The sequence below is a fragment of the Phocoena phocoena genome, chromosome 2 (genome assembly GCF_963924675.1).
Source record: "Phocoena phocoena chromosome 2, mPhoPho1.1, whole genome shotgun sequence".
NCBI classification, from domain to species: domain Eukaryota; kingdom Metazoa; phylum Chordata; class Mammalia; order Artiodactyla; family Phocoenidae; genus Phocoena; species Phocoena phocoena.
Genome location: NC_089220.1, coordinates 1,809,328 through 1,832,911, shown reverse-complemented (window position 1 = coordinate 1,832,911; position 23,584 = coordinate 1,809,328). Strand labels below are relative to the sequence as shown.

Here is a 23,584-nt window from a genome sequence, read left to right as displayed (position 1 = left end):
CTGCATTGGGTCTTCATTGCTGTGCGCGGGCTTTCTCTAGTTGTGGCAAGCGAGGGCTACTCTTTGTTGCGGTGCGCGGGCTTCTTACTGCAGTGGCTTCTCTTGTTGCAGAGCACAGGTTCTAGGCGCACAGCCTTCAATAGTTGCGGTGCATGGGCTCAGTAGTTGTGGCTCGTGGGCTCTAGAGCACAGGCTCAGTAGTTGTGGCGCATGGACTTCACTGCTCCGTGGCATGTGGGATCTTCCTGGACCAGGGGTAGAACCCATGTCCCTTGCATTGGCAGGCGGATTCTTGACCATTGCACCACCAGGGAAGTCCTATGTGGTATATATATACCACATCTTCTTTATCCATTCCTCCGTCGATTTAGGTTGCTTCCATGTTCTGGCTATTGTAAACAGCTCTGCAATGAACATTGGGGTACAGGAATCTTTCCGAATTGTGGTTTTCTCCGGATATACGCCCAGGATTAGGATTGCTGGATCATATAGTAGCTCTGTTTTTAGTTTTCTAGGGAACCTCCATACTGTTCTCCATAGTGGCTGTACCAATCTACATTCCCACCAACAGTGCAAGAGGGTTCCCTTTCTCCACACCCTCTCCAGCATTTATTGTTTGTAGATTTTTTGGTGATGCCCATTCTGACCGGTGTGAGGTGATGCCTTTTTGTAGTTCTATGGCTCTTTCTTATATACACACTTTTTTTTTAACATCTTTATTGGAATATAATTGCTTTACAGTGGTGTGTTAGTTTCTGCTTTATATATATATATATATTTATTTATATATATATATACACACACACACAAATATATATAGACACATTTTTAAAGAAGAACTAATATGTATAACATAAAATGGAGTGCATTCCCCATTCACTTTTCTTACTGCCTCTTACATTAGTATTGATATGGCCCCTGTAACAGTTTAGTAGTGCTTTGGCTGAAAGTAACTAAACCTTATACGATGGCTTAACCAAATAAGGGTTTATTTTTCTCACAAAAGAAGTCTGGACAGCTTCTAGCTTTGGTTCAGCAGTTCAGTAATAGTGGAGCTGGTGGTTTTTAAAAATACTTTTGTCTTTTCTCTCACATTTGAGACCTTAACGGCTACAGGGTAACTTATATAGCTCTAGTTGTTACCGTTGCATTCAAGGCAGGAGAAGGGGGGAAGGGGCTGTGCTGGTGTACCTGTATCCCTTTATGAGAAACAAAAAGTTTTCCAAGGACCCCCCAGTAGACTTTCCCTAATGAGAACTGACCAGAACTAAGCCATATGCTACCTCCAGCTACCAGGGAAATTTGGGAAAACAGGAATTTCACTGGCCATATTGCCTCCCGAAATACACATCTGGCTTCTCTTAGAAATGAAGAAGGGAGGAATGGATATTGAGTAGATACCTACAGTATTTGCTCCATTCCTTAATATTACCTGGCAACTTAAATGTATTGCATTAAACGGAAGTTTTAGTTTGAAAATGAACACTTTATGGATTTGTTAACAGTGTTCTCTCTTTGACTTGATTCTGCCTAATTTTTAGTAGCACTGCCCATATTCTAGTTTTCATGGTGGATAAAGTGGTCCAGGTCAATTCCTTGAGAAGGAGAAGGATCAGGACTCCTTTAATCTTTTTTTGTTTCGTGGCTGCCTTGGGTCTTTGTTGTTATGCGCAGGGTTAGTCTAGTTGCGGCGAGCAGGGGCTGCTCTTGGTTGCAGTGCACAGCCTTCTCATTGCGGTGGCTTCTCTTATTACGGAGCACGGACTCTAGGCGCGCGGCTTCAGTAGTTGTGGCATGCGGGCTTAGTTGCTCCGCGGCATGTGGGATATTCCTGCACCAGGGCTCACACCTGTGTCCCCTGCATTGTCAGGTGGATTTTTAACCACTGCACCACCAGGGAAGTCCCTGGACTCCTTTAATCTTTGAGATTAAACAGCTCTGAGTGCCTGTTGTGTGTTTAGTGCTGCCACAAAAAGTGGCTACTATTATGTAACTTTTTTTTTTTTTTGGCCTTCCGTTTATTGTCACCTTAGGGAGAAAAAAATTCAAGCATGAAGTAATTGGCTAATAGTACAAGAATTCAAAATTATTTGTTAAAGTGCTAGGAAATTTTTTCTTCTTTAGGGCCACTGATGGATGCATGGGAAAAATAAAATGAAGGCCAAGAAAAGGCAATTTAATTTGCTTCTGTTTGAGAGATTTTTTTTTTTTTTTTTTTTTTGGCAGTACACAGGCCTCTCACTGCTGCGGCCCCTCCTGCTGCGGAGCATAGGCTCCGGACGCGCAGGCTCAGCGGCCATGGCCCACGGGTGTAGCCGCTTCGCGGCACGTGGGATCCTCCCGGACCGGGGCACAAACCCGCATCTCCCGCATCGGCAGGCGGACTCCCAACCACTGTACCGCCAGGGAAGCCCTGAGAGAATTCTTTAGTTAAACACATTAGATTTTAAAATTTCAGGACTTTATGTATCAAACTAAATATACTGAGTTCAATAACTATTGGAATTTAACAAACATCAGATATTTCAATCTGTTATATGAGTTTACACTCTTAAGAGGAAGTACGGGTTTCTTTTGGGTTTGTATTATGATTATTTATTTTCATAAGGGTGTATTAGGTTAGGCTAGGTTATGCTGAGGTAACATACATGACCAAAATCTTAGTGTCTTAACACAGTTTAAAAAAACTGTCAACTTCATTGACTCCATGAAGAGTGATCTCCATTTCCAGGCCATTTGGTCCTGTGACCCTCCATCTTTGGACAGTGCTCTGGGTTCAGGAGAGAAGACCACAGGGCTGGAGTCAAGCCCTGGCAATAAATGCTTCAGCATGGAAATGACATGTCACTTTCACTCATATCTCATTGGCCAATCTTAGGCACATGGCTATTGGGAACCTCAAGTGAGGGGTGTGAGTTTCTCTGGGAAGTCAGTGTATTGTGGTGGATAATTGTCTACCACAAAGTAGCCAAATAGAGATAGATACAAGCAGAGTACATCCAGAGCCCAAAGGAAAAGAAATTCTGATGGGATGCAGGGAGAGTCATGGAAGGCTTCATAAAGATGGTGACAAATGACTCAAACATAAGGGAATGAGTAGGATTTTCTTAGGTTTGAAGAGAAGAAAGGGCACTCAAACTGAGGGAGGATCATGCTAAAGAATAGTGGATGATGTAGCGGGAGAGGAGGCATGGATTACATCACAGAGGGCCTTGAATTCATTTAGCATTCATTCAGCAACAATGTATTGCACAGCTACTATGTGCCAGGCACTGTTCCAATTTCTGGGAATATCTGATAAGGAGCAAAACAGGCAAAGATCTCTGTGTTATCCTGCAGGTTACATGCTAGTGGATGTAGTGCTAAGGAGTTAGTTTTTATTATAAGTACATCAGAGAGTATGCAGAGGTATAAACTAGATGCCTATGAATTTTAAGTTTCTGATATTTCTATTTTACATGCAGAAGACAGTTGATTTGCATAAAAGCTAATATTTTGTCTGTTTAACTGTACCTTACTCTATAAAACTTAATACATGGAGGGCTGAATTTATAAAACATATAAATTAGAAAGTGTATGTTTGCATTTAAAGAGCTTTTTTGACCAAAATTTTGGATAGCAGTGTAATTTTTAAAACTATATTTTCATTGCGTAAATAGTAAAACCACTTGACATATACCTCATGGGAACAGGGACTTTGTTTTATGCACTGCTGTTTCTAACACTCAAAACAGTGCCCAGCTCATATTTATATAACATCTATTATACAGGGCTTCCCTGGTGCAGTGGTTAAGAATCTGCCTGCCAGTGCAGGGGACATGGGTTCGAGCCCTGGTCTGGGAAGATCCCATATGCTGCGGAGCGACTAAGCCTGTGTGCCACAACTACTGAGTCCGTGTGCCACAACTACTGAAGCCCACGCACCTAAAGCCTGTGCTCTGCAACAAGAGAAGCCACTGCATTGAGAAGCCTGCGCAGCACAACAAAGAGTAGCCGCCACTCGCTGCAACCAGAGAAAAGCCCACGTGCAGCAACAAAGACCCAATAAGCCAAAAATAAAAATAAATAAAATAAATAAATTTATTTTTAAAAATCTATTATACATTATCATTTGATAAATATTTGAATGAATGAATAGAATAAAGAAATTTGGGAGGTTAAAAATTTCCCGTAATTTAACCATGTGAATGTTACAGTGATCAGTATTTTGATATCATTTATTTAGTCATTCCAATATTTATTAAGTACCTGTTATATGCCAACTGCTAAGATCTAAGGAACAATAAATTACTGTCCCTGTTTTTATGAAACTTACATCTAGTTTGGAAATAAACATAATGGTTATCAAAATTTTTTTAAAACTGTACTCCAGCTGATCTATAAAAATTTGCATTACAATATACCTATTTTGCGTAAAGCCTTAGTGTAATAACTTAGTTGTTATTTTAGTTTTTTCTTTAATCAAGTCCTCATTTATAATAGGCTATTTTTTAAATAATTTTTTAAAATTATTTTTGACTGCATTGGGTCTTTGTTGCTGTGCACGGGCTTTCTCTAGTTGCAGCGAGTGGAGGCTGTTCTTTGTTGTGGCATGCAGGCTTCTCGTTGTGGTGGCTTCTCTTGTTGTGGAGCACAGGCTCTAGGCGCATGGCCTTCAGTAGTTGTGGCACGCAGGCTCAGTAGTTGTGGCTCGCGGGGTCTAGAGCGCAGGCTCAGTAGTTGTGGCACCCGGGCATAGTTGCTCCGCGGCATGTGGGATCTTCCTGGACCAGGGCTCGAACCCGTGTCCCCCACATTGGCAGGCGGATTTGTAACCATTGAACCACCAGGGGAGACCCTATAATAGGCTGTTTTATAATTTGGAAATTAGAATCTTTTTGTTATAGGAACAGAGTTGTTTAGATTTGTAACCAGTTCGTAAAAGTCTGTTTAACCTAAAATATACATTTACAGTAAAAAAACATAGAAATTGTTGTTTGCAATGCAGTATTATGTGATAATTCAATAAAACAGAAGAGAACCTATCCCAAAACCTGGTACATGAGGAACAGAGATTTACTTAGAGGAATATGAAAAAGTAGATAGAAATTAACGTGGACATTCTGAAAAGGACATCTTTTGAGGACTTAAGTTGATGGCACAAATTCTTAAGCTTTTACTGTAAAATACTTGTTTTTCTGTTTTCCTTGATACGAGTGTGTTACAAAGTGTAGTTTCTTAGGTTTATCACCTAGAATCAGGCTTGTTTTGACCTATAGGTAGAGCGAGAGAGAGCACGATAAACAAGGGACATTTTCCTGGACAAAAAGTTGGAAAAGAGAAAAGAATGAAAGAGGTTGAAAGTGTCTTTGTAGAGTGTCGTGAGAGTGAGAGGCCTTCCTTGAGCAGGAAGGAGTTAGCAGCCATGAAGAGTAGGCAGTGGGGCATGGCATCCTTTGGGCACTAGGGGGAAGAGGAAGCACTAGGCAGCTGGCTGCTTCTACGTACAGAATTGTACACATGAGGCATTTGTATCTCTCGTACCTTTATATTTAATATGGTCAGAGGCATATGTGATTTGTTTTACCTTTATGGAGTATATTGAGTACTGTATTCATCTCTTCAACAAATATTTGTCAGGGACTACAGAGTCTGGCTGTGTCTTTAAACACATTGTTTTAAATTATTGTTAGCAGCATAGTTTAGAAAGAAGTTGGGAATCTAGGTTCTCTTTGAATTTCTCACTAGTGATGTGGCAGTGAATACATCTCAGGGTATCCTCATCTGGTGAATGGTGATATTAGCTGTTCTGCCTGCATCACAGGGTGTGTTAAAGATAATATATGCTGATACATTTAATAGCATATGAAAAAGTCAGGTTCTTTTTTAAAAAATTTTTATTGGAGTATAGTTGTTTTACAATGGAAACATTAAGCTCTTTACGACTGTAAGGCAGTCCTGTTTATCTTATTTTATGTTACAGCCACATATAGAAAATACCTCCTTTCTTTCTGAACACCCAGTTGAATTTCAACACTTGGTATTTCTCTTAGCATTTTCTTGTTTTCCTCACTTTATATCAGGTGGGCAAATCCCTTTGAAGTGCCACATGTATTGGGATTAAAATTAAAGCAGTGATGTTTTGTTTCTTCATCTAGAGGCTCTTAAAACTTGTCAAGTACCGTGGGTCTCTCATTTCCTAATGTTTGTTGTATGTTTTATTGTAGCACACGTCACATGGAGACGGGCGGCAAGAAGTTACCTCTCGCACTGGGCGCTCCGGAGCACGATGTAGAAACTCTGTAGCTTCCTGTGCAGATGAACAGCCTCACATTGGAAACTACAGACTGTTGAAAACAATCGGCAAGGGGAATTTTGCAAAAGTGAAATTGGCAAGACACATCCTTACAGGCAGAGAGGTAATGCAAATTATGCTTGATTTCTGTTTAGTACACTTGCTCTGTTTAGTTCCATGTGAGAGAAAGAAAAAGAATGTATATATTTGGGCTAATTAAACATTTTTTTAAGAACAAGAAGCTTATGTATTAATTATGTGGGAGTTCTTTTGCTTTCTCATTTCTTTAAATGTTATAAAGATTATATTGAGTTTGAATAATCTTCTGCATTTAAAAAGAGGTAGTGTTCTTTTTCAGTGGTAAATGTATACCACCACAGTAAAAATTTTTAACTTCATTATAAGCTCATGGTGCTTGAAAAAATCAATAGTGTTGTCTGTTTTTATAGACTTATACTCAAGAAGTTTCTTCATCTCCCCAAATATTTTTCTCATAGCTTATGTCTGATAGGTTATTTCGCAGGAAGGCACATGCTTTCCTAATTTTTGTGATATTGGCTTTCTACTCAACCACATGCTGTATTTATTAAAAACACTTCCATTAAAACTGCTACTAGGGGGACTTTCCTGGTGGTCCAGTGGTTGAGAATATGCCTGCCAATGCAGGGGAAACGGGTTCGATTCCTGGTTCAGGAAGATACCACATGCTGCGGAGCAACTAAGCCTGTGGGCCACAACTACTGAGCCTGCTCTGTGGAGCCCACGGGCCACAAGTACTGAAGCCCATGTGCCTAGAGCCGGTGCTCAGCAGCAAGAGAAGCCACCGCAAAAAAAAAAAAAAAAAAAAAGAGAAGCCACCGCAATCAGAGGCCTGCACACCACAATGAAGAGTAGCCCCCGCTCACTGCAACTAGATAAAGCCCGCGCACAGCAACGAAGACCCAACGCAGCCAAAAATTTAAAAATAAGTTAATTAAAAACAAAAAACTGCTACTAGGGACTTCCCTGGTGGTCCAGTGGGTAAGGCTCCGCTCTCCCAGTGCAGGGGGCCTGGGTTCAGTCCCTGGTCGGGGAACTAGATACTGCATGCATGCCGCATTAAGAGTCTGCATGATGCAACTAAAGGATCCCACATGCTGCAGTGAAGATCCTGCCTGCTTCACCTAAGACCTGGCACAGCCAAAATAAATAGATAATAAAATAATTAATCGGGACTTCCCTGGTGGTGCAGTGGTTAAGAATCCGCCTGCCAATGCAAGGGGACACGGGTTTGATCCCAGGTCCGGGAAGACCCCACATGCCACGGAGCAACTAAGCCCATGCTCCACAGCTACTGAGCCTGTGCTCTAGAGCCCGCGAGCCACAACTGCTGAGCCCACGTGCCACAACCACTGAAGCCTGGGCGCCTAGAGCCTGTGCTCTGCAACAAGAGAAGCCACCACAATGAGAAGCCCACTCACTGCAACGAAGAGTAGCCTCTGCTTGCCGCAACTAGGGAAAGGTCTTAGTGCAGCAACTAAGACCCAACGCAGCCAAAAATAATAATAATTAATAAATAAATATTTTTTTACGAAACTGCTACTAAACTGACTCCCTCCTCACATTCTACTTATGCAGTAGAGAACTGTTCTGCCTTTTTCTTTATTTTTGACATAGTTTATTGCATTTGGATCTTTGTACCTGCAATTCCTTTGCCTAAAATATACTTCACCCTTTTGTACAGGAGTCACTTCTTCTGGAAAGTAGTCATTGACAGACTCCCTTTCCCCAGGCATGGGATTCATGTTAAAAATTCTGATACTTTCCTTAGATAGCATGTTTTACTATTAAAATTACATAAACAATTATGTTTTACTATTACAATTACAATTATGTTGGAATTGCTTATTAACCTGTCTTCCCCCTCTAGTCTATAGGGTAGACATCAGTACTTTATCATGCTTGGCACATATTAGGTACTTATAAATATTTATTGAATGAATCTCATGTTACTTTTGAAGGAAGCTTTATAAAGAAATGCTGCCCATGTACCAAAGCCTCCTGATATGTGTGCCAAGGTGGTATTACAGATGTGCCATGGTACTGATGCCTGCAGCCCACCATGCTGAGGGCTGCTGGAGCAGGACCCACCCTGGGTTTGCTACAAATTGCCCTACGAATATTCTGATTTTCTGTGTGTGCTGGGACCTGAAGAAGGTTGGGGAGCATTGGTCTATGCTAACTGGAGTCTTAAGTAAAGACTGTAACTAAAAATTTGCCTCTTCACATTTCATCTCAATTTTAGTGACAGTTCCCTGGTTAAGACTCCTGGTTGTAGAGATGCCTGGATTGCTTTTGGAATCAGTAAATAGCATGAATGGGTGCAGGCTTCTTTGCTGCCCTTGATCAAAAATTTTTGAAATAAGGAACAAAACCTCTGAGTTTATTTCCCCCACCAATCTCGAGTGGTTGCTTGGCCAGTTTCCTTACATAGGTAGAGATGGTGGGTTAAAAGAGGAGTGGGACAGGGGCTTCCCTGGTGGCGCAGTGGTTGAGAGTCCGCCTGCCGATGCAGGGGACATGGGTTCGTGCCCCGGTCTGGGAAGATCCCACGTGCCGCGGAGCGGCTGAGCCCGTGAGCCATGGCCGCTGGGCCTGCGCGTCCGGGGCCTGCGCGTCCGGAGCCTGTGCTCCGCAACGGGAGAGGCCACAACAGTGAGAGGCCCGCGTACCGGAAAAAAAAAAAAAAAAAAAAAAGGAGTGGAACAGACAGACCCTCTCCCCTTTACATAACATGTGTGCTGGAGTGTGGCTTACCATGTTTATATCTAGTAGGTTCTCTCTCCAGAAATGGCTTGAATCTGACTAGATAGTGCGTAAATTAAAACACTTTTTTTAAAATTTGAAATAAACAATTTTATTCTTTTTTTTCCCCTATTGTAGGTCTTAACCAGAATCATATAAAATGTAAACATTATAGAAATTCGTTATGTAGAAAGTAAAATTCCTTAAACTTTCTCTCCTCAAAGAGGATCATTTTCAGCAGTTTGGTGTAGATTACCACAGTTTTTTATATACACAGTAACTTTTTGTTTATTTTAACAGAAAGGGACTCATGGGACTTAACGGTAATTTTTCTTAGCAACATACTTGATCACATCTGGATCTTAGTGCTCATAGATCTGACATTATGTTTAATGGAACGTCATCTTCCAGTGTGTGCTGGCACCGTAGTTCACCCCCGTTGGTGGGCATTGGGTAGTTTCTGATTTTTTTGCTATCACAAATATCTGCAGTGAACGTTCTTTAACATAACTTTCTGTGCTCTCGTTAAGAGTGTTTCTGTAGGATAAATTCCTAGAAGTGTGGAGGTCCTGGGTCAGAGGGGATGAATATTTGATACTGTAATAGGTACTGCTAAATTGGTTTTGAGAGAACGTTTTACTATTTTATTAGCCCTACTGGAATGAATGAGAGTGGCCATTTTTCTACACCGTTACTAACATTGTAGATAATTTTTGTCTATCAGATGAGCAATAAATCTAGTTTTAAAAAAAGATTGCTTTTTCCTGATAACTACTTACATTGATGATATTTTCGTATATTTGTGTCATTTTCTTTTTAAAATGTTTCCTGTTGTATATCCTTTTTTATCCATTTTTCTTTTTCTCTTTTAAATCTTAGCGATTTAAACATTTTATGTGTTTCAGACGTCAGTCTGATCAGTCTGATCTGTCTGGGTTTCATGTCTTGGTGAGAAAGGTTTACTTCCAGGATTTTTTAAATTGATTCTGTTTTTTCTTCAAATACTCCTGTGGCTGGCAACTGAATGTTTAATTCATTTGGTATGTATTTTGGGGGATTAGTATGAGGTGTAGGGCTCTAATTTTTTTTCCCCTATGTGCATTACTGCTTGTCCCAGATCATCTGTTCTCTCCCCCCGTTTATTAAATCCCCTTTTGTTTCTCTGATTTCATTTATTTAGTTTTGTACCCATATCATGGTGTTTTTATTACTGCACCTTTTGATTGTACGTTTTGATTTTTTTGGAGTAGGTTAAGTCCCCTGCTGATTATTCTTATTTTTAGAAAATTTCATTGCTCTTTTTTGCAATTTACTCTGTCAGATGAATTTTATTTCATTTCATTTCATTCCATTTCATTATTTTGGTGGCACCATACAGCTTGTGGGATCATACTTCACCGACCAGGGATTGAACCCAGGCCATGGCAGTGACAGTGCTGAGTGGTAACCACTGGACCTCCAGGGAACACCCGGTCAGATTAATTTTAGAAATAGGTTGCCATGTTCTAAAAACAGCCTTACTGGAATTTTGATTGGATTAATTTTGATGAAGTTAATTGAATTTATAAACTGATTTGGGAGGCAATTTGCTATTTTAATGATACCAAGTGTTTCTATCCAGGCTTATGAAGTGTGTCTCGATTTTGTTTTTAAGGTTCATAATTTTCTTCATCTGGATTTTGCATAGTTCTTGTTATGTTCATTCCAAAGTGTTTTATAATTTTTGTTGCTGTTGTGAATGGGGTTTGTGCATATATGGGAAGGCTACCAAATTTGCATAACTTCTTGTGTCTGAGCACCTTTTGAACTTGCTCTTATTTTGGATATCAGAATTAAGCAAGTTGATGTTATTTTTTAAATTATACATCATTTTTTATTTTGATGTACAGTTCTATGAATTTTAACACATTTATAGATTGATGTTACCAGTACCGTAATCAAGATACAGAACAGTCCCATTACCTCAGAAAATTCCCTCGTGGTCCCTTTATGGTTGCTCCCTCCCCCATCATAACCTCCTGCAACCACCTGTCTATTCTTCATCCTCATAATTTTGTTTGTTTCAAGTCTGTCAAGTAAATGAGATCATACAGTATATCTTCTCTAATGCCTTTGAGATTGATCCAGGTTGTTGCATATAGTATTCTTAGTTTGTTCTTTTTTTTTTTTTGCGGTACGCGGGCCTCTCACTGTCGTGGCCTCTCCTACTGCGGAGCGCAGGCCCAGCGGCCATGGCCCACGGGCCCAGCCACTCCGCGGCACGTGGGATCTTCCCGGACCGGAGCACGAACCCGCGTCCCCTGCATCAGCAGGCGGACTCTCAACCACTGCGCCACCAGGGAAGCCCAGTGTGTTCTTTTTTATTGCTGAGTAGTATTCCATTGTATGACTGGACCACAGTTCGTATCCACTCCTACACTAAAGGACATTTGAGTTGTTTTCACGTTTGGCAATTATGAATAGAACTGCTATAAACATTCCTGTACAGGTTTCTGTGTGAACATAAATTTTTATTTCTCTAAGATAACCCAGGAGTGGGATTGCTGGGTCATATGGTAAAAAACTGAAGCTTTTCTAGAAAGTTGGTTTTATTACAGGTTTATTATAGTATAATATTCCTAAAGAAACTTAAAACTCTAGTCTAGTTATTATTTTTATCACTTGGTACTGTTCTCAGCCCACTAGAAACTAAAGCTTTTCCATCAGCATTCTCTTGCCCTTTTATGGGAATGGGATGTATCTTTCCTATTGAGGTAGTAAGAGCACTAATGGAAACCCGGAGTGCACCAGAAAGTGGTGTTGGTGATTCAGAGACTTAATTCATTCTGAGTCAGTAGGAGATAAGGAGTTACTATATGTTAAAGAGACAGTTTTAATTGCTGTCATTGGGATAAGACTAGCAATGTAGTAGAATTATATAGTGGAAAGAATTCCCTGAAAGAAGAGAGTGGGGATAATCTATATCATGCACTTACGTCACAAGGACATTGTGAACATAAAAGATACTCAAGAAAATTTATGTGATGGAAGAATGGCATTTTTACTGAATAGACAAATTAGTTTTTGTGTTTTTTTTCTGTTTTATTTGTCTGTTTTGTGGGGGGTGGGGTGCGCACCGCATGACTTTTTGGGATCTTAGTTCCCGATCCAGGGATTGAATCCAGGCCCTTGGCAGTGAGAGCGCCGCATCCTAACCACTGGACCGCCAGGGAACTCCTGTGAACAGACAAATTAGATTAATGAATTATGACCAAGAGAATGTCTTACATCTAGTGAACAGTTTCTAATCAAGTCTTTAAATAGAATGATTGTGGTAGAAGTCCACTGTAGATGAGACCTGTCTCTCTAGGATGGTTCTTAATTTTTAGACCAGAAAAACACCAAAATCCTTATTTTATATATATTTAAAAATACAGGCACCAGTCTTAAAATTCATCTGATTTAACTCTTTGATGAAAATGCTACCTATTGTCATAGAAGCAGCTATCCCATATTTGGGATTTGGGGATGTTAGTTCCATCTTCTGTCTTGGTTTTGGCTAGCTTTTCACAGCTGAAGATTATTTTGGTTTTTGAAATAATTGTTTGTTTTAATATTACAGTTTTCTTTCAAGTCAAGTTTTTCTTTCAAGTTCATTTTTCCCCATAGTTATTTTCATAGGCCCCTAGGGATCTCTCCCCTAACATGAACTGCAGAAGAACTCACTTGTATCTGTCATTTGGTACTTAATTGAGACTGTTTTTTTACTGCCTTAAAAAATTATTTTCCAAAGTAATACATGCGTATAGCTTAAAAAGTCAAATAATACTAAAAAGCTTCTAACTAAAATCAGACTTTCTTTGCCTCCTCTTTATCATTCAGTACCATTAACCGAAGGCTCCTGCTTTCAATTTTCTAGGCTCTTTTTTCTGATAGTCTTTTGGTTATCTCCTGATTTATAATTGTAGACATCACTGACTTTTCTCCTTATGGAAGATGGATATAGCTTTCTTATGATTCACTTCCACATCTACTTTCCTTTCCTCAGCCATTCTATTGCAATGATATATTTGGTTAAAGTTAGATTTTTTTAACTTAAGCTATGTAAATGTTGTTCAGTGTTGGACCACAATAATTTATTTTCTTATATAATTTTTTATTTTGTCTAGAATTAATAGTTGCCTCAAGTTTTGTGGGGTTTTTTTCAACTTTCTCATGGTTCTATGTATTTTCTGCAAATTGATCCAACATATCTTTCAAATACCTTGCAGTACCGATGCATATGATGTAACATATTAGTTCAAGAGAGAATAGGTGGGTAGAGGTTAAAAACAGCAAGATAGCGCTTTCAAGGCACAGATGAATGGGGTAGTGGCTACAGGGAGATGTCAGGCCAAGATATTTTTTAAAAGATGGGCAAGGGCTTCCCTGGTGGAGCAGTGGTTGAGAGTCCGCCTGCCGATGCAGGGGACACGGGTTCGTGCCCCGGTTCGGGAAGATCCCACGTGCCGCGGAGTGGCTGGGCCCGTGAGCCGTGGCCGCTGAGCCTGCGCGTCCGGAGCCTGTGCTCCGCAATGGGAGAGGCCACAACGGTGAGAGGCCCATGTACCGCAAAAAAAAAAAAAAAGGGAGGGGGGGCAAAATACCAACACGTTTGTCTGCTAATGGGAATAATTTAAGGGAAAGGGTAAAAATGGTGCTTTGAGGAGACGTGCTGGAATGGGTGAGAGGGGGTGGTAGAGGTATTGTCTTTGGATAACGTGGACAGTCCTTAGAAGTAGGAGGAAAGTAGAGGGTACTATGCCAATATTCTGCAGGTGAGTGGTTCTATATGAGGGTGGGAGCTTGAGAAGTTTTCTTCTCATTGCAGCTCTTTTTTCAGTAAAATAGAAAGCAAGATTACCAACTAAGAATGTGACTGTCAAGGAGATAGGCGATATTAGAGATCTGAGGAAGTTACAGTAATTAACAGGTTAGTAGGAGAGTGAATGGACTGAAATATAGCAGCCTTAACACTTCCCTGAGGTTACTGATCATGGATTTAAATCGGGAATAGACAGCCTGGATGTAATTTACTGTCCAGCAACATTCAGTTAACCAGACACAGGCATAGCATTTGTACATGGTTGGGATTTTATTATAGTAAGTAGTGAAATGGAAACAGAGCAAGGGCATTGATTTGGAATACCCAAGGGAGTGATTTCAATTAAAGACAATAGATTTAAGTAGGAAGTAAGTACTTGAGGGAGAAGGCAGACCATAAGAAGATGGTGGGATCAATGGCTGTGGATCCAGGTGAGTTCAGATAGTTATTGGGATTCCAGAGTGGGTGGGTGGGGAAGTTAGGAGGAGGTGGTTAGAGAGTGGGAAACTCAAGATTAAGATCGTAGTGGGTTTTCCGATATTGGTAGTTACAAAGTCTAGAGTAAAACAGTGTAAATGGCTTTTCCCCCCACCTTTCTAGCAGCTTTTTAGACTCGAGATTCTCATTTATCCATGCTGTTGAGAAATTTCACAGTGAAGTGCCAAGGAGTTGGTCTTCATTCTTTGTTCCTGGTGCTCATTGAACCCTTTCAATGTAAACATTCTTGTCTTTCAGTTCTGGAGAATTGTCTCATTTTATTATTTAAAAATCGTCATTCTAGAATTCCTTTTTTTTTTTTGGCTGTGTCATGTGGTTTACAGCATCCTAGTTCCTGACTAGGGATTGAACCTGGGCCCTAGCAGTGAAAGTGCCGAGTCCTAACCACTGGACTGCCAGGGAATTCCCAAGAGCCTTGATTATTTATTTTATTTACCTATTTACTTATTTATCTATCTATCTATCTGTCTTGGTTTTCTGTCTCTGTTTCTATTTTACTTTCTGAGTGATGTCTTTAACTTTATCTTCCAATCTTTCTGTTAAATTTGTTTGAGTCCCTGCATGTGTCCTCCTCCTAGCTCTTTCCTTTTCTTTATTTGTCTTTGTAGTATCCAGTTCTGGTATCAATACTGTTTCTTCTGTTAACTCTCTGAGGATAGTAAAAGCTTTCTTCTTCTTTTTTTTTTTTTAAGTAGATTTTTTGCTCCCTACATTGTTTCTCTTTTCTCTGGGATTCTTTCTTGGTGTCTGTCTTTCATACAGAGACTTTCTTTGGAATCTGGTAACCCCTGGTTGTCTGTGTCTGTTTAAGGTGGAACCCTAAGAAGCTGATCAGAAGCTGGTTTGCATGTATAGGATATGTTTGACCACAGAGCTTTCCTTTGGGAGTCATCCAGTGCTTTTATTGGAGTACCCAGATATCTCTGTCTTTAGATCTCTTCTCTGGGACCATTCTGTTCTCTAGGTTAAGAATCTTCTGTTCTGCCCGAGAGGAGCCATGGTCCCACCCCTCAGCAGCAGTCTGACACTTAATCTCCGCCCCCCCGCCCCTTTTCATCTCCATGCCTCACTCCTGCCCTCTCCTGGGCCTGTTGACCTTGAGTCCAGAGCCCCGTTGTCTTCTCCGCAGAATAAGTTTACAGTCCCTTAAGAACCGGTGGTCATTCGTTTGGTTGGGGAGCAGCAGCATTCTTTATACAGACTTTTGACTTTGGAATTAGCCTAGCAGCTCCCCTGTCGCCTTTGGTCCCCTGGGACCTCCAAGTCTGGAGCCCTTTCCAAGTCATGCTGGGGAAATCACACTGTTTCTGGTTATAGTGTCCTTTCCTCTGTTGTCTCTTCTCTCTCTTTCAGAAAGTTATTGAAATAGCTTTCCCACTGTTGTCTTCTCAGCTTGTTATTGTGCTCTTGTGGCTGTATGCTTTTATTGTCAATCTGTGTCCTCTCTCCTACACTAAAGGAGAAACCAGAGAGAGGCCAGAGGGAAAAAGATTCAGTCTTGAACCTCATTTATCCTTGGCCTCTAAATACTCAATAACTATTTGTTTTGGAAGTGAGCAAGCAGGACGGTAAAGATAGCCTTAGTGTAAGTCTGATAACAGATACAGCTGAAAATGGTAAAGGTGATCATCATGGTTCATTGTGGAGTATTCACGTAAACCCAGTTCCCACAAATTAAAAATCACTTAATTACCTAGTTGTGACACTTTTTTTTATTGTGGTAAAATATGTGTAACATTTACCATTGTAGCCGTTTCTAAGTGCAGCTCAATGGCATTAAGTACATTTGCAGTGTCTGCAACCATCACTATCCATCTTGGGAACGGATACAGTCAGTCCCCTTATTCACAAATTCCATACTTGCAAATTCACACACTGCAACTTATTTGTAATCCCAGAATCAGTACTTGCTGTGCTTTTGCAGTCTTTTGCAGACACGCACAGAGCAGCAGAGTTTCAATTGCTTAAGTGCGTGTCCCCAGCCGAGGCCCAGCAAGGTGACACTCTGCCTTTCAGCCTTCATACTATAAACAGATGCCCTTTTTGTGGTTATTTAGTACACATTTTCCACATCTTTGTGCATTTTGTTGGTGATTTTATTGTTTCAAATGGCCCCCAACTGTAGGGCTGAGGTATTAGCCAGTGTTCCTAAGTGCAAGGCTTTGACGTGCCTTACAGAGAAAATACATTTGTTAGGTAAGCTTCATTCAGGCATGAGTTAGATAGTGCTGTTCAGTGTTAATGAATCAATAATGTATAGTAAATGAGGTATCCTTAAGCAGAAACACACATAAAACAAGATTATGTATTGATCAGTTGATGAAAATGTTATGACCAGGGGCTCACAGGAGTCTTAACTCTTTCCCCTTAGGAACAGTGGTTCAGTATTCACTAGTTCAGTGTTCAGAGTGACTTCATAGAATGTAATTACCGTGAATAACGTGAATCAACTGTCCTTTTTTTTCTGAAGGAGGAGGGTTAATTGTTACTGGTATTTTCCCCTAACAACAGATATATGGGAAGGGGTATTAGAAAAGGGTATGGGCTTTCCTCAGATGTCTGACTTTTGAAAACGTTTTTAAGAGCGGAGAAATAAGAAGCACATTGAGAGCTCTGTACATGAGGTGTGTGGAAGGTGCTGCTCAGGTGCCTGGCTTGGCTTCACGGTGGCTGGGAGGAAAGTTGGCCTTTCGCTGGGACCTTCCGTATTCAAGGCACTGAGTTATTTTCTCTGGTCATTACTAAGTTTTTCCTGGATTGCACCCTTCTTAGAGCATACTCTAGGCTTGTATGTGCCCTGCTCTGGGTGCCTCTGATTTTTGTCCTCCAGAAATTATTTAAAGTCACTTGTCTGCTGATGCCACCTCTCCCATTCTCTTTGCCATTCTTTGTCATTTTGTCTTTATTGTTTAATTGGACGGTCAGGTGGAAGAAGAGAGAATGCATGTGATTAGTATGCCATCTTTAACTGAATGTCCTCATTATGGGTATGAAGGAGCTTTTCATTGTTATTTTTATTCAAGTTAATTATATATTATACAGTTTAAAGAGTCAAGGTTTTTTTTTTAATGTGTTCCCTGCCCCCTCCCACAATTTCCTAATCTCCTAAGATGGCCACTTTCAGTCTTTCAAACTGATTCTTTATGTTTTACTTTCATATATTTTAATAGCATGTTTTATTCTTAATTATTTTTTCAGTTTTAGGCATCATTATCTATTGACTTCACTATAATCTTTTAAAGTCATCACTGACTTTTAAAAATTAACTCCTTATTGGTATATAGCACACATCCAGAAAAAGTGTAAACATTTGCTTAACCACCCATGACCCAGGGCAAAAATATACCATGACCTGAACCCCAGAAGTCCTCCTTTGTACCTCCTTCTAATCATTTCACTGTCCTTCCCTCCCAAGATAACCACTATCCTGACTTCTAAAACACCATATTCTGGTTTTTTCTCTTAAAATTTTACTAATGGAGTCATACAGTATTTATTATTTTGTGTCTGCCTCTTTTACTCCACCCTGTGCTTGTGCCATTCACCCATTTTGTTTGTATTGTTAGGTTTTGATTTGAAGTTTTATTTTGTAGGGAGCTGTTATAGTTGATAGGCTTGTTCTCCGTTGCTGTAGACTGAATTGTGTCCCCCAGAATTTAGATGTTAAAGCCTGTTTGGAGGTAGGGCCTTTGTGGAAATAATTAGGTTAAATTAGGTCATAAGGGTAGGCCCCTGATCTGATAGGATTAGTGTCCTTATAAAAAGAGACACCAGAGAGCTTGCTTGCTTTCTTCCACTTGTAAGGACACAGTGAGAAGGTGGTCATCTGCAAGCCAAGAGGAACTGCCCATGCTGGCACCCCGATCTCTGACTTCCAGCTTCCAACTGTGAGAAAATAAATTTCTGCTCTTTAAGCTGCCCAGTCTGTGGTATTTTTTGTTTTGACAGCCTGAGCTAATATACCATTCTTCTGGATTATTTTGTCCTCTTAAAGGACTTGGGATCTTTTTTCTGCCTGCTCTTGTAGATGCTGGTGGTTGTAGATGCTTTAACACCAGTCAGGAGCAGGGTGTAAGGATCTTTTGACCAGTGGTTAATTGACAGGAAGTGGAAGATACGGATTTTTCCTCCAGTGAGTATTTGCTGCCGGTTTGTTGGACTCTTGATTTGAGGAATGTTGGGCGGCGGGGTTGGGGGGGGGAAGCCCTTCTCATGTGTGAGCTCTCTTTATCCCTATTTTGTAATTTTCCACTTTGCTTTAGGCGTCAGAGTGAATAAATGGAATTTCCCAGAACTTTACACAAGTGCCAGGGACACTCCTGTTTCCTTGCCTAGTGAATTCCCTTGGCTTTTGCTGTGCGTGCATGCACGCGCACACACACACACCCCCTCCACAACCTTGGGAATGAGTCAGTGGTCTTCTCTCCAGTCTGCATCTTTCTGAGGCACCTAAGTGATGCCCCACAGTTGCCTCCTCTTTTGGTGACCTCGAGGTCTGAGCTCTTCTCCAGGCTCCAGCTCTGGGCCAAGGTTATTTTGGTAGTGAGTCATCCCAGCAAGGGAACTGGAAGGAAGAGGGGATTAGGAGCTTCCCCCTCAGTTTTCGTTGACACATACACACATCATGTTAAATGATAATGTTTCACTCTGAGGACACTTGCTTTTGATAAAATGACTCTCTTCTACAGTTTGATATAGCTGAATGCAACACATTTTTTTTTCTGTTTTTACTTTAGATACTTTTTGAACAGCAGTACTTGAAAATGAAAATGTATAGTAACAAAATCAGAATAGAATCTTTAGAAGGTGGATATTGAGCAGAACCGGAAGAAACTAGTGATCAAGGGGCCTGTCACGAGAATAGAAACAAAGTCTCAGAAGATCAGAAGAAAGAGGAACTGGAAAGGCAGCATTTTTGATGGATTTGGCCATGAGAATGAGGAAGAAAACAGAATTGTGGCCAGAACAGTGTTATTGAAGGGGTTTCTTCGGAAATCCCTTTGGGAGATGGAAATCCCTTGGATCTTTTGGAGATCCAAGTATACCACATAAAATTACATATGAAAGTAAAGTTTGAAGAAAATTCATTCATTCAACTTTAAATTATTTTTTTCTTTTTTGGCCACGACACACAGCTTGCAGGATCTTAGTTCCCTGACCAGGAATCGAACCTGTGCACCGTCCAGTGGAAATGCAGAGTCCTAACCACTGGACTGCCAGGGAGTTCCCTCAGCTTTAAAATAATGGAATTTTAAAACCACATTGGTGGGCTTCCCAGGTGGCGCAGTGGTGGAGAGTCCGCCTGCCGATGCAGGGGACACAGGTTCGTGCCCCGGTCCGGGAAGATCCCACATGCCGTGGAGCGGCTGGGCCCATGAGCCATGGCCGCTGAGCCTGCACGTCCAGAGCCTGTGCTCTGCAACGGGAGAGGCCACAACAGTGAGAGGCCCGCGTACCGCAAAAAAAACCAGAAGAGCACACATTGGTATTTGTTAAAGCACCAGAAACCCTGTTTCTTCACTGTTCTATCTCCATCTCTGATGTATGTGTGGTTACTAATGCGAGTATTGAAGGCCTCAGATCACCGCAGTAAGCGTTTATTGAATGCTTCTTGTGTACAGGTAGTGCTCTAGGGCTATAACAGGATGTCTTCTCCCCATTGAGTTATGCACAAGGTGGTCATTGTTTGCATATTCCAGCAGCCAGTATTTCCTTTAGATTTGTTTACTGTAGTTTCCATCAAGACTTATATTTTCAAAATATAGAATCAGAATTTTGACTTTGCTTTTTGCAAGCACACACACTCATTAACTCTCCCTCCTCCACCAATTCTGATTTTTTGCCTTCCCCAGTCAGGGGTGAAGGGGTGGTGGGTTCCTTGTACTTCAGGGTCAGACTCACTGGATGCCTTGCTGCAGTCTTTCCCTTTCTTTAGCTCCTTAGGAGGTTAATAGGTTCATAGGAAGTAATCAAATGGCATGGGCAGATGGAGGCTTTAAACCAAGTTAATCAGTTAAAAAAAAAAAAAAGCTTTAATGTGACTAGTGCAGCAGTTCTTGAAGTAGGGATGTGGACCTCTGGAAGTTTTCTGAGACCATTTTAGGGGGTCTGCAAAATCAAAACTGTTTTGGTAATACTATTTAAGACATTATTTGCTTCTTCCATTCTTTCTCACGAGCGTACAGTAGAATTTTCCAGAAGTATGTGACGTGTGATATCATAACAGATTGACTACAGGAGGACATTTGAGAATTTCATTAAAATGTTATTTATATTAACACTAATAGACTTTTTTTCCCAATTTTTTTATTGTGATAAAATACATATAAAATGTATTATCTTAACTGTTTTAAGTGTATATTTCAGTGGTATTAAATACATCCATAATGCTGTGCAGCCACCACCACCATTCATCTCTAGAACTCTGCATCTTATAAAACTGAAACTCTACGCCCATTAAATCCCCCCTCCCCCCTCCCCCCAGCCCCTGGCAACCACCATTCTCCTTTCTGTCGCTATGCTTTTGAATACTCTAGGGACTTCATAAGAGTGGAAGCATGCAGTATTTGTATTTTTGTGACTGTTTTATTTCACTTAGCATAGTGTCCTCAAGGTTCATCCATGTTGTAGCAGGTGCCAGAATTTCCTTCCTTTGTAAGACTGAATAATATTCCATCTTATGGATGTGCCTCGTTAAGCTTTTCCATTAATCCCTTGATGAACTTTTTTATTTGGCCATGCTACGTGGCTTGTGGGATATTAGTTCCCTGACCAGAAATTGAACCTGTGCTCCCTGCAGTGGAAGTGTGGAGTCCTAGCCACTGGACCTCCAGGGAAGTCCCCCTTGATGATCTCTTGAGTTGCTTCCACATCTTAGCTACTATGCATAATGCTGCTATGAACATGGGTGCACAAATAGCTTTTTAAATCCTTGCTTTCGGGCTTACCTGGTGGCGCAGTGGTTAAGAATCCACCTGCCAGTGCAGGGGGGGACACGGGTTTGAGCCCTGGTAGGGGAAGATCCCACGTGCCGCGGAGCAACTAAGCCCATGGGCCACAACTACTGAGCCTGTGCTCTAGAGCCTGCGAGCCACAACTACTGAGCCCGCATGCCACAACTACTGAAGCCTGCACGCCTAGAGCCTGTGCTCCACCACAAGAGAAGCCACCGCTGTGAGAAAGAAGCCCACGCACCGCAACGAAGAGTAGCCCCCAGTCACCACAACTAGAGAAGGCCTGCGGCGCAGCAACGAAGACCCAACACAGCCAAAAATCAGTCAGTCAATCAATCTATCCGTCCGTCCATCCTTGCTTTCAGTTCTGGGTACATACCGGAAGTGGAACTGCTGGATCATCTGGTAATTCTGTTTTTAATTTTTTGAGGAACTCTGTACTATTTTTTTTTTTTTTTTAAACAGTGGCTGTACCATTTTATACAATCCTACCAACAGTGCACAAGGGTTCCAGTTTCTCCACATCCTCACAAAGGCTTATTATTTTCTGGGGGTTTTTGGCAGTAAGCCATCCTGATGGGTGTGGAGTGGTGTTTCCTAGTTTTGATTTGCATTTTTCTAATGATGACGGATGTTGAGCGTCTTTTTTATGTGCTCATTGACCATTTGTATATCTTCTTTGGAGAAACATCTCAAGTCCTTTGCCTTTTTTTTTTTTTTTGGCTGTACGCAGGCTTCTCACTGTTGTGGCCTCTCCCGTTGAGGAGCACAGGCTCCAGATGCAGGCTCAGCAGCCATGGCTCACAGGCCCAGCTGCTCCGCAGCATGTGGGATCTTCCCAGACCGGGGCACAAACCCGTGTCCCCTGCATCGGCAGGCAGACTCTCAACCACTGTGCCACCAGGGAAGCCCCTTTGCCCATTTTTAAATCAGGTGTTTGTCGAGTTTTCAGAGTTCTCTGTATATTCTGGATATTAATCCCTTATCACATATGTAATTTGCAAATATTATTTCCCATTCTGTGGGTTGCCTTTTTACTCTGTTGATAACGTCTTTTGATGCATAAAATTTGAAATGTCATGAAGCTTTGCCCTATGTTTTCTTCTAAGAATTTGATAGTTTTATAGGTCGTAGATTTAGGTCTTTGATCCACACTGAGCTAATTTTTGTATTTGATGTTAGGTTAAGAGTCTGATAACTTCATTCTTTTGCATGTGGATATCATTTCCCCAGCACCGTCTTTTTTTTAATTTTTAAATTTTATTTATTATTTTTGGCTGCGTTGGGTCTTTGTTGCTGTGTGTGGGCTTTCTCTAGTTGTGGCGAGCAGTGACTACTGTTTGTTGCAGTGCACAGGCTTCTCACTGCAGTGGCTTCTTTTGTCGCGGAGCACGGGCTCTAGGCGCGTGGGCTTCAGTAGTTGTGGCTCACAGGCTCTAGAGCGCAGGCTCAGTAGTTGTGGCTCACCGACTTAGTTGCTCCACGGCATGTGGGATCTTCCCGGACCGGGGCACGAACCCGTGTCCCCTGCATCGGCAGGTGGACTCTCAGCCACTGCACCACCAGGGAAGCCCCAGCACTTATTTTTAATTTATTTTTCTTAAAAAAATTTTTTTTTTAATTATTTTATTTATTTATTTTTGGCTACATTGGGTCTTCATTGCTGCGCACGGGCTTTCTCTAGTTGTGGCGAGCGGGGGCTTCTCACTGCGGTGGCTTCTCTTGTTACGGAGCACGGGCTCTAGGCACACGGGCTTCAGTAGTTGTGACACGTGGGCTCAGTAGTTGTGGCTTGTGGGCTCTAGAGCACAGGCCCAGTAGTTGTGGCTCACGGGCTTAGTTGCTCTGTGTCATGTGGGATCTTCCCAGACCAGTGTCGAACCCACGTCCCCTGCATTGGCAGGTGGATTCTTAACCACTGTGCCACCAGGGAAGTCCAGCATAATCTTTAAGAATATAAAGGGGACCAAAAAGTTCTAGAACCGTTGACAAAGAATCTTTGAACACTTTCCCCAGACTTTGACTATAGTCCCTTTCTTCAGTGGTGCTTCTTATTGGATCTGTGTTCTGAGGGACACATAGTAGGAACACAGCCTCATTGACATGGGGTGAGATCATTTGTTGTTCTGGACCTCAGGTGCAAAGCTGGGTTAATTATGTTCCCTAATTCATGGCAAAGCCTCTGTCTTCATGTACGTTTCCTTCCGTCCCCTGTCATCACCCCATCCCCCC

General features: G+C 41.4%; 1 protein-coding gene across 5 annotated transcripts in view; it reads left to right on the top strand.

Annotated features, from left to right (window-relative positions):
* Window positions 1-6,212: 6,212 nt before the first annotated feature.
* The window catches only part of MARK3 (microtubule affinity regulating kinase 3), an 87,694-nt gene continuing 70,322 nt past the window's right edge, over window positions 6,213-23,584 (top strand). For all 5 annotated transcript variants that reach the window (XM_065871703.1, XM_065871704.1, XM_065871705.1 and 2 more), the window contains exon 1: window positions 6,213-6,398. The gene's annotated coding sequence lies outside the window, so the exon portion shown is untranslated. The remainder of the gene's footprint in view (window positions 6,399-23,584) is intronic.